Consider the following 14,314-nt stretch of genomic DNA (forward strand, 5'->3'; position numbering starts at 1 on the left):
AAAGTAAAATAGCCAAATCTGTAGTTTGTCAGCAAATAAAATTTAATTTTTCTCTTTGTAAGGGCCCTTTCACACGGGCAGCCGTATGTCCGCTTTTTCATCTATCCGTGTACGGATGAAAAAGGGACCTACATTGGTCCCTACGAGATTGCGAGTGTCAGCGAATGAACATTCGCTTTTGCCCACTTCCACATTCCTCCAATTCTGCAGACGGAGGAAAACCCTATTTTTCCTTCTGTCTGCGGATCGGATGAACACGGACAGACGGTCCGTGTTCATCCGGGAGAGCAGAGAAAAGACAGGGCTGTCCCTGCACAGTGTGCGGGGACCGCCCTGTCATCCACCGGCTCAGTGGGGATCAACGGAGCAATCCCCGCTGAGCAAGCGGAGGTTCACGGGGCGGATCATCACTGATCCGCCCCCTGTGAAAGGGCCCTAAATGTCAGTTGTGTATATCACACAAATGCATCACTTCACAGGCAGGTTAAAGGCATCCCCCCAGGCATTTTAATTAACCATTTCAGCCCTGGACCATTTGGCTGCCCAAAGCCCAGCGCACTTTTTGCGATTCGGCACTGCTTCGCTTTAAATGACAATTGCGAGGTCGTGCGATGTGGCTCCCAAACAAAATTGACGTCCTTTTTTTCCCACAAATGGAGCTTTCTTTTGTTGCCATTTGATCACTTCTGTGTTTTTATTTTTTTGCACAAAAATAGAGCGACAATTTAAAAAAAAAAAAAAAACGCAATATTTTTTACATTTTGCTACAATAAATATCCCCAAAAAATATCTAAAAAATAATAATTTTCCCTCGGTTTAAGCCGATGTGTATTCTTCTACATATTTTTGGTAAAAAATAAAATTATATCCCAATAAGCATTTATTGATTGGTTTGCGCAAAAGTTATAGCGTCTACAAAAAAGGGGATAGTTTTATGGCATTGTTATTAATATTTTTTACTAGTAATGGCGGCGATCAGCAATTTTTAATCGAGACTGCGACATTATGCAGACACTTTTGACGCAATTTAAGGACCATTGTCATTGATACAGCGATCAGTGCTGTAAAAATGCACTGATTACTGTAAAAGTTACACTGGCAGTGAAGGGGTTAGCCAGTAAAGGGCGCTGAAGGGGTTAAGTGTGTCCTAGGGATGTATTCTAACTGGGGGGGGGCTATGTGTGACACGACACTAATCACCACTCCCGATCACAGGGAGCTGTGATCAGTGTCCTGTCACTAGGAAGTGGGTAAATGCTTGTTTACATCAGCATTTCCCCGATCTTCCTCTCCATGAGACGATCGCAGGTATCCCCGTGGACATCGAGTCTGCTGGAACCGCGGTCGGCCTCACGGAGCTCACAATGCCGCATCTTAAAGGGGAGGTACCTGTACGCCCATATGCCCAGCCGAGTTATTGTTTCAACATATATCGTCGTGCGCTGGTCGGCATGTGGTTAAAAGGCCAAGTTCACCTTTAGGAACATATTACACCCATATTTAGGGTATAACTTGTAACAAGTTCCTAAGCACCTTCACCCCCCTGTGACAGCAAAACTCTGCCCACAGAACGGTGTCATTAATTTTAGAGTGAATCATTAAAAAACTACAAGTCCCGACTACCACTGCAGCAGACAGACTTTTAGTCTGCCTTAAAATATAACTCAAGGCAAAACTTTTTCTGGAGTGGAGAAGAATTAGAACACCTTGCAGTTTTTTTTTATTGCCGTCTGTGCCCCCGTTAAGGCGATACACCCTGTCTATTTGTCCTGTTTACCATTATCACTGAAAGTAAAAAGAAAAATTGAATTTTAGGTTGTCCTCAGAAAAGAAATGGAGGGGAAATCTTCCAATTGGAACACTAGTTCTGATAACCTGGAATACCCTTCATTTGTAGGCACTTCCTCACTTCCTGTTTGGCTATGGGACAGCAAGTGAAAAAAAAAAAAAAATCTGAAAGGGGTTATAACCCTTCCTTGCTGTAGCCAAAGTGAAAAAAAGGGCCGATAGTTCTACTTTAAATGGAACCCAGGTAGATTTGGCTCATTCCTAGCAATAACCCAAGTCAGTGAAACACTGCTTTTTTTGTTGTGTTATATTGGCTGTTTATTTTTAAAAGTATCAATACCGATCAACCATTAGGGGTGCCTGCTCATTCCTTAAAAAGTGTTACTAAACCCACAAACAGTAAAAATCTATCTGTATATCCAGTAAAGCATGCTTGCTATACTCACTGTGGAACCCAAGGGGTTAATCTTTCACATTGTGTTAAAAAGTTGTTTGATCCTGTCTTATGTGATAGTCCCCTTCTTTCACTGTTCCCAATCCATCCGATAGTATAGAGCCTTGGAAGGAACTGCACATGCTCAGTTAGATGTGTATAGCTAGAGAGGTTTTTTTTGGGGGGGGATGCGCAAGTCACACAATGGGAGTGATTTACTAAAGGCAAAACCACTTTGCACTACAAGTGCAAACTACAAGTGCACTTGAAATTGCACTGAAAGTGCACTTGGAAGTGCAGTCGCTGTAGATCCGAGGGGGACATGCTAGAAAAATAAACAGCATTTTTGCTTGCACATGATTGGATGATAAAATCAGAAGAGCTTCCCCTCAATTTCAGATCTTCCCCTCAGATTTATAGCAACTGCACTTCCACCGTGAATTAGCCTTTCATAAATAACCCCCAATGCTTTCTGAATGGACACGCAGCCTCCTGGGATGTTTTCCTGAGAAGTTCCACGTTAACTGTGCATCCTTGAAGTTACCCAAAATTCCTATGCCAATACAAACTTTCTACAAATCTAGATGCCATGTCAAACATTCTTTAAGAATACACAGTTTTGACAACTGCTCTTTCATCTTTACATCAGTTCAAATAATGGTTTCTTACATGCAGCAACATAGATTTTACTGCTAGAACATTTGATTTATAGGAGCATTCCTTAGCTCATGACATTGTAAGCAAAGAATTTTCATTGCCCAAACAGGACTTTATAAACACAGGTTATATAAATGGTTAACCAAAGAAAATGTCGAAAAAACTCCTGACAACATAAAGGCAGGTACAGGACGGCTGCTTTTCTAAAGGAAGCCAAGGGAAGGAACTGAGAACTCGAAGAGTCGGTTCACACAGGGGCATTACGACTTCCAGCGAGACTTTTGGAAGCAACTTGGATCAGACTTGAGCATTTAGCACAGCACGACTTGGGGAGACTTACAACACAACTTGAAGTCACCTCCAGGACAGGGAACATTAGAATTGGCCAATCAGAGCTTCTCAGCTCTTTTGACATCATTCTTCCCTGCTCCCTGTTTTTATATATTCAAAATGCTCTCTGTGCATTACTTAATGTCAGCCAGGAAGTAAACAGGAAGTGATATAGGGAGGTGTGGTTGTTATTTGACGCCCATGCTTCAACAACGCTTGTAAAACGCTGTTATAACGCCCGCAGCGTTGAGTCTAAAGGTGGTAAAATCGTGGTTAAAACACGGTAAAATAGCAGTGTTTTACCTCGATTTTAACGCTCCGCTAGAGGCGTTTGCAGTGTGAAAAGGGTGCTGTTCTTGAAACACTGTTTTTTTTGCAGCACTAACGTGGGTGAATACAGTTTAGGCAACATTAGTACCAAGTGTATGGGGGTGGTTTACTGTTGCTGGCAAATAATCCACTGGTGTGTTATATTGTTACGGTCAGGGATCTACTGTTGTTGTAAGGCGATCTATTGATACTGTTAGGGATCCATTGTTGTCAGGGGATCTATTGTTCCTGTCAGGGATCTACTTTTGTCAGGGATCTATTGTTAGGGGAACTAGTTTTCCTGTTAGGGATCTACTGTAGTTGTAAGGGGATCTATTGTTGTTGTAAGCTGATCTATTGTTCCTGTCAGGAATCTACTGTTGTCAGGGATCTATTGTTGTTGTAAGCTGATCTATTGTTCCTGTCAGGAATCTACTGTTGTCAGGGATCTATTGTTGTTGTCAGAGGATCTATTGTTGTTGTCAAAGGATCTATTTTTGTTAGGGGAACTAGTGTTCCTGTCAGGGGATCTATTGTTCCTGTCAGGGATCTACTGTAGCTGTAAGGGGATCTATTGTTCCTGTCAGGGATCTACTGTTGTCAGAGATCTATTGTTGTTAGGGGAACTAGTGTTCCTGTTAGGGATCTACTGTTGCTGCCAGGGGATATATTGTTGCTGGTGTGTTCTATTGTTGTCTGCAATGTATCTATTATACTGCCTTTCTTGGTAAAAAATTCTATACAAAACTGTTAGTACCACAAATCACCAGAAGGGGTAGTCTTTGTAGGTGGGTAGGGGTTGGAAACAAGGCATGGTGCTCAGAGCTGGGTAGGGATGTAGACAAGGGGAAGTTCATGCACACATTCTCTGTGAAAACAAGTGGCCTGTATGGAACTACAACCATCATGCCTTGTCAGGGAAAACAGACATACAATAAAAGGTAAAACTTACATTTGGCAGGGCGGTCGGTCTGGGACAATACATTCCAATCCTCAGAGGACAGGCGGCAGATATCCAGCCAGGCATTGTCCCTCTTCAGTTGATCCTTGTAATGTCTGTCTGTCTTGTCGTACAGGCATGTTCTCTCCTTAATAAACCTTATAAGTGATTCAATTCCACAGCCTCTCTTCCCTTCCCTGACTCTGGTAGACATCGTGTATAGAGGTATACAGAGACAACATCTAAAATGAAAGTAATATGTGTGTAGGAAGGCGGGGGCTGCCTGGGGGCAGGAGAGTACCTGGGTAAATTCCTTACTGCCTCTGGGTAAATTCCTCTCTGCTTCCTGCAAAGTTGTCTCTAAGTTGCCTCATTATGTACAGGGATCAGACTTCCATTGAAATCAATGGGTACAGGTTGCCTAGAAGTCTGATTGAAGTAGTACAGGAACCTTTTCTGAAGTCGGAGCGACTTCAGTAGTGTACATTAAGACGACTCTCATTCACTTCCATTGCTTTTCTCGACAGCGCGACTTGGGGAGACTTGGGGGACCTGAAGTCTGATCCCAGGTCGCCCCAGTGTGAACCGGCTCTAACCAGACTAAAAGTATGCAAAACATATAAAAATAAATTATCAAGTGAGATGTAGATTGTAAGTAATATAGCTACCATAACTTATCTTTAGGGCATGCATTGTTAATACAATAAATACCAGTAACAGAAAAAAATGTTATGCTGTATATCGGTGCAAAAAACCTTTGGAGAAGAGAAGGGAGAATCAAAGAGTGGAGTACCAGACATATGGGAGAAATATATTTGTTTTCACGCAAAAAGAGCTTTATTTTGGTGGCATTTAATCTCCCCTGGGTTTTTTTATGTTACGCTAAACAAAACAAAAAGACAGTCAATTTTGAATAAAAAATAAATAAAATTTTGCAAACAGGCAATTTTCCTCCTTCACTGATGTGTGCTGATGAGGCGGCACTGGTGGGACTGGACTGATAATCAGTGCCCTGATTAACAGTGCTGATGTCCATTTAACACCAACAGGCATCAGCGCTTTCTTTCCTTCTGAGAAAAGAAAAGCCGATAACCGACTTGTTGGGACACAGCCGATCACATGCTAAAAGGGCCGCTGTGATTGGCCCTTTACCCCGATCTGTGATCAGCCGAGTTCACATTGCAGGGGGCGTGCGAGCAGCAAGATCACGGGAGGATGTCCATAGATGTCCTCACGGCAAACTAAGCCCATGCTATATTCGTCTCTCAGCTATATCATGGGCAGGAAGTGGTTAATCTATAAACCCGGTGCTCAACTTCGGGCCCCTGCAAGCACTAGTCCAGGGGTGTCCAAACTTTTTTTTAAAGAGGGCCAGATTTGATGAAGTGAACATGCGTGAGGAGCCAACCATTTTGCCTGACATGCTGTGAACCATTAAAATCCAGTCTACGTGTGTTTGCTTGAGCACTAATACACTGCCCAACAAGAATTATCTTGCCTTTGTTGCTGTGTGTGGTGAAGAGAAGAGCTCAGACGTGTTATTTGGATATACCATATTTATCGGCTTATAACACGCACCTTCACTTTAAGAGGGAAGATTCAGGAAAAAAAAAAAAACTTAACATTTTAAATAAAGAACTGTGAAGCAAAATAAGAGTCAGTGCCCATTATTAATGAAGCCTCACAAGTGCCATAAATGCAGCACCCCCTTGCCCTGAATGCAGACCCACCATTGCCATCAGTGCAGCCTGATTCATGCACATCTGCAGCCTTGGAGGAGACAGGGAGGTGGCGGGACGACAGACATACAGGAGAAACTCCTGTTTTATTGGCGGCCTCTTTAATAGAAAGTGCCGCCTCCTGTAATGGACAGAACAGTCGTCCAATGGCAGAGCAGGAGGCGGGACTTCCTTTTACAGAGGTCGCTGTGTAAACAGGAAATACTCCTGTACGGTGCCCCTCCCTGTCCCCTCCAAGTCCAGCCAGCATGTACATCTTTTGTGGCCCCCAGCGATTCTTTGGGGGCCACAAAAGATATACATGTCGAAATGACCAGGCGGGCTATCCGAAACCGGAACGCAGGCCGCAATTGGCCCACGAGCCAGACTTTGGACACGCCTGCACTAGTCTGTTGCCCTATTTTCCTGTTATAGTAGTGATTTCTAACAGGCTTGTGTAATACAGTGGCATAAAATAAGTATGAATGCCTTAACGTGTACACCAAATTAACTGGTTTTCTGCAGCAATTTTTCATAAAATTTGATCTGATCCTCATCGAATGCAAGCCATAAATTATGCAATTTTCTTTTCTTCAATCACAAGTAAAAAAAAGGAAAGAAAATTGATTCCCTCTCGCAGCGCCATTGTATTCTGACCGCAGGGAGGATTTCCCTCCTTCAGAATACAATGACCATTGTTGGCGGCTATAGCTGCCAGCAGGGATCACAAGAGAAAAGTCCAAAAGGCAGTACTGAAGCAGACTGAAGACAGAATTGAGCTTTAAGCAAACTGCATATTGTTGGTGCTCTTAGCAGGTTCTTATAAAATTACACCCATGAGTGATCCATTTGAATATACAGCATCCTTTTCAAATTTCAGATCAGAGGTCAAAAGGTCACACCGCAGAGTAAACTATCAAAACTGAACAGCAACCAGTTAGTTCCAGGAGATCAGAGGAGAGCAAAGCAAATGTATACAGCAAAAACATCACATGACAGTTAATTAGGTTTATTGTGTTGCTCTGTACGGCATCTGATATTACACCAAGGGTGAGTAACTATTCTGGTAATTAGGTCAATCTCTTCATGATACACAGTACAGAATATATGAACTATCCTTAAAGTGTAACTCCACTTTCGTAGGTCAAAATGTGGAAAAATTAATAAAGCAACCTATATAATTGTGACACAAGCCATATTGTAATTTCATATTATTGAAATACCCTTTAAATTAATCTTCAGAGCTGTAATTTTCTCCAAAAATAAAATGCAACATGGCAACCTGGAAGAGTTCTGTACACAGTTGGTGCACGGAACCAGAAATTGAATTTTCTGCTTGTGCGATTGGCTGACTGTTTTTCCAATAAGTTTGTCCTAAGGTACAAGTCAGATTCAGCCCTGGTTCACACAGCTGAGACATCCAATGCGACACAGAATGTTGCATGACAAGTCAAATCACATTAATTTTAATAAGTGCTATCTTAATTGCCGCAACTCAAGTCTTGGGGGGGGGGGGGGGGGGGGGTGTTCCACTACTTTTCTGAGTCTCCTTTGTCTTATCTTTTCGATGTTGTCATGTGTGACTTTAGAGGGCTTTTCAAGTTCAGCAATATGCGACTCTGTATTATGATTGGCCAAAGCCACAAAACAGTCATTGAAGTCACATCAAGTGGCAATGAAGAGTCACACCGGAAGTTACAGAACTATGGGATTGCAGCAGTGTGAACCCAGCCTTAAGGCATCCTCTGCATCAAAAATTTATTTTTTGGTGAGCTGCTTCTGAAGAATTATTCACTTCTAAAAAGGAATGCAGACCCTGCCACTCTCCTTAGAGAACTATGCATCAGCACATCATCTGCTCAATCATAAAAAATTCATTCCCATTCAGAATCAGTATCTAAAAAAGGTATAGAACAAACATTTTATTCAGAACAGAAACAGGAAGTGGACATACTCCTTATAGCTAGGTTCACACTGTTGCAGGTTTGCATGTACACCGCACACGTATCCATGTCCAAAACGTGCTGCTCTTTTGGACATGGTGTAGGGGTGCGGCTGTATTTAAAAAGGAAAGTAAAGTTGACTCAGGCTGGGTTCACATGTATGCAGGTTTCTCCCGCATCCAATTCACATGACAGGCAAGTGTGACCTTCTTTCAATGGATTGAAAAAGGGTCCGATGCGCCTTTGGGTCCAGTTCAGGTGCAAATTCAGGCAAAAATTTGGACCTAAAATTACATGTACAGCAATGCAGCAGACCCATGCACAAACCCACAGGCTGCAGATATGTGAACCCGGCCTAAGCTGAACACTGGACAGAGAAACACATTTTAATCCAGTAACGCACTCATTCATTGTACTTGTAGGTAAAAACACATTTGATTATTTCATGCGTTTAAATATCTGTACTCCATTAGCTGGATTCAGGTAGGGGCATCTTTGCGGCGTAGTACGGCGGCGTAGTGTAAATACGCTACGCCGCCGTAAGTCAGAGAGGCAAGTACTGTATTCACAAAGTACTTGCCTCCTAAGTTGCGGCGTAGCGTGAATAGGCCGGCGTAAGCGCGCCTAATTCAAATGAGGATGTGGGGGGCGTGTTTTATGCATATTAACTGTGACCCGACGTGATTGACGTTTTTTTACGAACGGCGCATGCGCCGTCCGTGTACATATCCCAGTGTGCATTGCGGCAAAGTACGCCGCAAGGACGTATTGGTTTCGACGTGGACGTAAATTACGTCCAGCCCTATTCACGGACGACTTACGCAAACGACGTTAAATTTTCAAATTTCGACGCGGGAACGACGGCCATACTTAACATTGGCTACGCCACCTAGGGGGCATCTTTATCTTTAGGCGGCGTATCTCTTGCGGAAACTGCGTATCTTTACTGCGACGGGCGCACGTACGTTCGTGAATAGGCGTATCTAGTGATATACATATTCTACGCCGAACTCAATGGAAGCGCCACCTAGCGGCCAGCCTAAATATTGCACCCTAAGATACGACGGCGCAGGCCGTCGTATCTTAGCTAGGTTTAAGTGCATCTCAGTTTGAGAATACACTTAAACTTAGGACGGCGCAGATTCCGAGTTAGGTCGGCGTATCTACTGATACGCCGGCCTAACTCTTTCTGAATCTAGCTATATAACTGAAGGGTTCAGTACACTGAGCCATTCAGGGATCTACTGCATTTTCCAGTGGGGATAGCTTTTTCAGGAAGAGGGACCAACAAGAGGGGAGAACAGATGACCTCATCATCAACTTTATGACCACTAACAGTTTAAGTGAAAATTTTTGATTTTCTGGTTACAATGGCATCTGAAAAGCAGTGGGATATATTGGGCATCAAGTCCCTGAAAGTGATGCGCTGAAAGCAAAAAATAAAAACAATGAGCAGTTGCCTCTTTCAGCCAGGTAAGAAACAATAAGTTTGAGATGTTGACTTGGTCTCCAAATTCTCCAGATTTCAGTTGAATTGAGCATCTGTGGGATGTGCTGAACAAGTCAGATCCATGGATGCCCCACCTCACAACTTACAGGATCCATTACTTCACCTCTTCAATTTCCCTTAATTTCCACATGGGATGGACGACCCCCAACAATTTTGCTTCTGCAGAGGAGACTTAACAGTCTACTTCTTGCATAGAGCTTCTGCACTCTCACAGCTCTGGGCAGCTCGTAGGGGGTTATTTACGAAAGGCAAATCCACTTTGCACTACAAGTGCAAAGTGCACTTGAAATTGCATTTGGAAGTGCAGTCGCTGTAAATCTGAGGGGAAGATTAAGGTTAAGTAAGTTAAGTTAAGCAAGTTAAGTAAGTTAAATAAGTTAAGTAAGGTTAAGCTCTAACAATTTTATTATTCAATCATGTGCAAGCTAAAATGCATTTTTTTTTTCCTTGCATGTCCCCTTCGGATCTACAGCGACTGTACTTCCAAAAGGACTTTCAGTACAATTTCAAGTGCACTTTGCACTTGGTGCAAAGTGGATTTTTCTTCAGTAAATAACCCCATAATGTTCCTAATAATGAACTTTTTCTCCCTCTACAACTGAGACATTTTGTGGAATCTAACAGAGGTTCACCTTTGTCTTGTACCAAATTCGAATCCATCTGTAAATCCAATCTCACAACAAAAAAGAGCAATATCTCTGTTCTACTTCACCATCTTCGGCAACACCTAGCTCAATCCCTCCCTATTACTCCCACTAGGAAACTGAGCTCAGCATAACCCTCTCTCCAAAGGAAAGGGATGAGATTTGGTTAGCTTGCTTGAAGTTCTCTAGTAACATGCAAGCATGGAAAACTCTTATAAATTGGTACTATTTTGGCACAGTGAGCCTCCCCAAGTGTATACAGTCTTATCTGGTCTCTTGTTTTAGAGGGTGTCAGGAAAGGAACAAAGTGGGGTGCATCTGGCGGACCTGCCTGAAGGTTCACTGCCTAAGGATAAAAGGTCTACACTATGATTAACTCAATCTTGCTGATCAATCTCTGAAAAGATCCATGGTGGCCCTCCTTCATTAACCTATTGACAACATTCCTCCCCACAAGCACACACTTATAACACACACAGCTACCAAACCAAAATCAGCCTTGCGTGGAGATCTCCATCTCTCAATTTTCTGGCTATTGGCTGAGAGCGCTGATCGGGAGCTGGTTGGCTGGTTTTCCAGCATGCATGTCCGGCAGAAGCCGGCTGAAGAGGCCAAATGTTGGCCAGTTTTTATTGAACCAGCGGATGTTACCAGACATCCAGCCCGTGTGTACCAAGTTTTATTCTACTGGAAAAAATAATGCAAATCCGAAAATATTCTCCATTTTTATCTTTAAAAAGGTCCCACCTCAACCTGAGAATTAATAGTTCTGGGTAGATGCTAAAACTTTAAGTAGTGAACAGGATTCTATTATATCTCAAGGATTTCTACAATTAACAAGCATACTTACACTTTGCATTTGTTGGTGTCTTCTTTTTAGGTCACACAGTTTCAAAGGTTGACGCTTTCCAACATGTCTAGAAGTTAGCTCATTATGGTTACAAAAAGTACCTCCGCAGGAAGACGCTCAGCTGGAAAATGATCTCTGGAAGGAAGATAAAGAAGAAAACTAAGCAACATGTCATAAACCCATCATGCAGTAGTTAAAAGGAGCAACTGAAACCAACAATACAAAAAAAAAAAAAAAAAAAAAATTCCTTGTGGCATACAAATATTGCAAGATCCTCAACAATTATTATATTGTTTAAAAAGACACTGCCACATACAAGTGCCTTATAAGAAATATGATGGATAGAACAGGCAGAGAAATGATAACCATTTCTTCTTCAGTCAATAGTTTAGTCATCTCATGACAAATGCAGTTGGGCAGAAACAGAAGCTGGCGATGACTGAAGAAGCTTCCAGGAGGATCCCAAGAGCACCACTTCTGGAAAGCACAGACCTAAGGGCCCTTTCACACATGCGAACCGTATGCCCGTATTTCATCCATTCGTTTTCGGATGAAATATGGACATGTATCCCTATGGATGATGAACAAGGATGTTGGAAAATTTCAATCAGTGGCTGCAGCCAATGTGCTGCAGTGCTGATCAGTGTATTCTGACCAAGGAAGAGCCCTCACTGTCAGATTACATTAGTACAGCAGGTAGGATCCACTTTTATTTTAATTTATTTTTCTTTGATCATGCAAAGATTAAAAAAAAAAAAAAAAAAAAAAAAAGGGACCCATCAAGCCCAAGGTCAGAACATGAGCGCCCAGTGTCTGATGCCAGCGATTGCCATTTATTTTTTTAAATAAATCATTCCTGTTCTTGCAGATCTATTTAGTACACCTTTAAAGCGGAGTTCCACCCTACTTTGCAGCGGTAATATTTAAGCAAAGTTGTAATGTGTTAATTACTAAATCGCATGATTTTTTCCCCCCGATCCACTGTACCTTAGTAATCCTTTATGTTACTGTCCGCTTCCTGTATATGGATTCATCAGGTAGTGTACGGGGATTCCGTCACTTCCTCGATGCCGCAATGTCTCCTGGGAGCTTTTGTCATTGTTCCCAGGAGACATTTTGGAGGCCTGCCGCGAGTTATCGCAGGATTTAGCTTAAAGTTCTTTCTAAATTCCCCGATTACTCGCGGCAGGCCTCCGCAATGTCTCCTGGGAACAATGACAAAAGCTCCCAGGAGACATTGCGGCATTGAGGAAGTGACGTAATACCCGCACACTACCCGATGAATCCGTATACAGGAAGCGGCTAGTAACAAAGGATTACCAAGGTACAGTGGATCGGGAAAAAAAAACATGCGTTTCAGTAATTAACACATGGCCGCGATAATATTTAAGCAAAGTTGTAAAGTAGGGTGGAGCTCCGCTTTAATATTCGATAATATTTATAGGAGAATCAAAGTCAACGCAGAGCTCTCAATAACACCAGCTGCATCCTGTGGTTAACAGCATTTGTGTGGTTTTTGCACTTTAAGTGACTAAGATTGAGTTTACAGCTGTTCAGTCTGCACAATAAGGATACTGTCATAGGAGATTTTTTCAGCCAAGTGATATTTTAAATTGAAAAAAATCACACGGACGACGCCATGCTGAGCTGATGATCTCTGCATCATGTCACTGTAGTCATAGGGAAATGACACACTTGAAGTACTTGTCAGACAAGAACGTGGACATGAAATAACTGCTAGGAAGAGTTCCTGAGTGAATCCAGCCTAGTAAGGGTACCAAGGAACTCTATGGCAAAAGCTAGACAATGAGGAAGACTGTATAAACCTGTATATAGGCAAAACAACTTTTTTTTTTTAATATTGGATGAAGTGGGGAAGGGTTCAACCCTTCTAAGTGTTTATTTCATAGTTACCTTTGGTGAAATCAAGAGACAGAAAATTAGGGGGAATCTAAAAATTTAGAGTTGTCATGAGAGCAAGTAAATCGTCCAATAGGGAGAAATATTTAGGTGGCAACGGTCCAATATTATGGGTTAGGACCAAAATTGGGCTACCACTTGACTGTCTAATCTCAAATTAGTGAAAACAATAGCAAAACGGTAACAGAGGGAGACACAGAAGAGCTGCAGATATCGGTGGATGACGTTGGCATGTAAACTGACCATGGTGTCAGGGCTCATCAGCCATGATATACTGTGGTCAGTTTACAGAGGGGAGGGCAGAACCAGGCAGGATCAGCCAGGCTTTAGGCGATAGAAGTGGCCAAATTTCACAGCACAAGCACGGTGCTCTAATAACATGCTTTAAAAAGGAACAGGATCTAAATCGCCAGTTTCCAGTGATGCGCCATTCCCAAAGTCCTAGAACAGAAAGATTCGTACACACCCTATGTTGCTCCATGAGACCAAAAGCAATAGAAAAATGCATAAATGACCATGCCATCTTTACGGCACATGCAGACTCAGGGCAAGCTTCCAGCTAAACGCTCCTTGAAATACCCTTAATCTTTCCTAATGGCCCTGCAACATAGATACCAACAAAGTACAAACAAATCTTTTCCTGGGGCTGCGCACAGCATCTCTGATGATCTTGCTATAATATATAGCTGAACTGGGGAGTATCTCCAAAAATAAGCTTCCATTACTCCCACATGGAACCCCGAGGCTTGTTTTATTGATGAGCTTAAATGACTTCCTATTAGTATACACAGTATTGATTGGAATCTTTCTTCCTACAGCTCCCCAATGACCTGCCAAGACATGATTATACTAAGCATTTTGTCTATATCTAGTACTTTGCTAGCGCTGGAAAAGAATAGTCAAGCACTTACTGACCCGGTTAACTTCCCATTTCCATTGTATGCACAAATATAAATAGAATACCCATTATAAGCCCTGTAGGAGTCACTAAAGAGTCCATGTTCACACAAGAAGATACATAGTCAAGTAATAGTACTTGCAGAACACTATATATCTCTGTTTTTTCTTTTCATGGAAGGTTTATTTAGTCTAGATAAACCACAGGCAGTTTACGACAGAGCAGAGTTAATTTTTGTTAGCTTGTGCACCACAGAGCATACGGCAATGAGACAAACCACCTATGAGAAAATAGCACTACAATATCTGTTATTAAAATGGTTCAACTTGACATTATATGAATATATACGGTATTTCTGTTCAGCCTCATGTTTA

General features: G+C 42.2%; 1 protein-coding gene across 1 annotated transcript in view; it reads right to left on the bottom strand.

The window, feature by feature from the left end:
• The window catches only part of PIK3CB (phosphatidylinositol-4,5-bisphosphate 3-kinase catalytic subunit beta), a 266,552-nt gene that overhangs the window by 172,694 nt on the left and 79,544 nt on the right, over positions 1-14,314 (bottom strand). The window contains exon 2 of the mRNA XM_040349021.1: positions 11,123-11,257. The gene's annotated coding sequence lies outside the window, so the exon portion shown is untranslated. The remainder of the gene's footprint in view (positions 1-11,122; positions 11,258-14,314) is intronic.

Source organism: Rana temporaria, chromosome 4 (genome assembly GCF_905171775.1).
Source record: "Rana temporaria chromosome 4, aRanTem1.1, whole genome shotgun sequence".
NCBI lineage: Eukaryota > Metazoa > Chordata > Amphibia > Anura > Ranidae > Rana > Rana temporaria.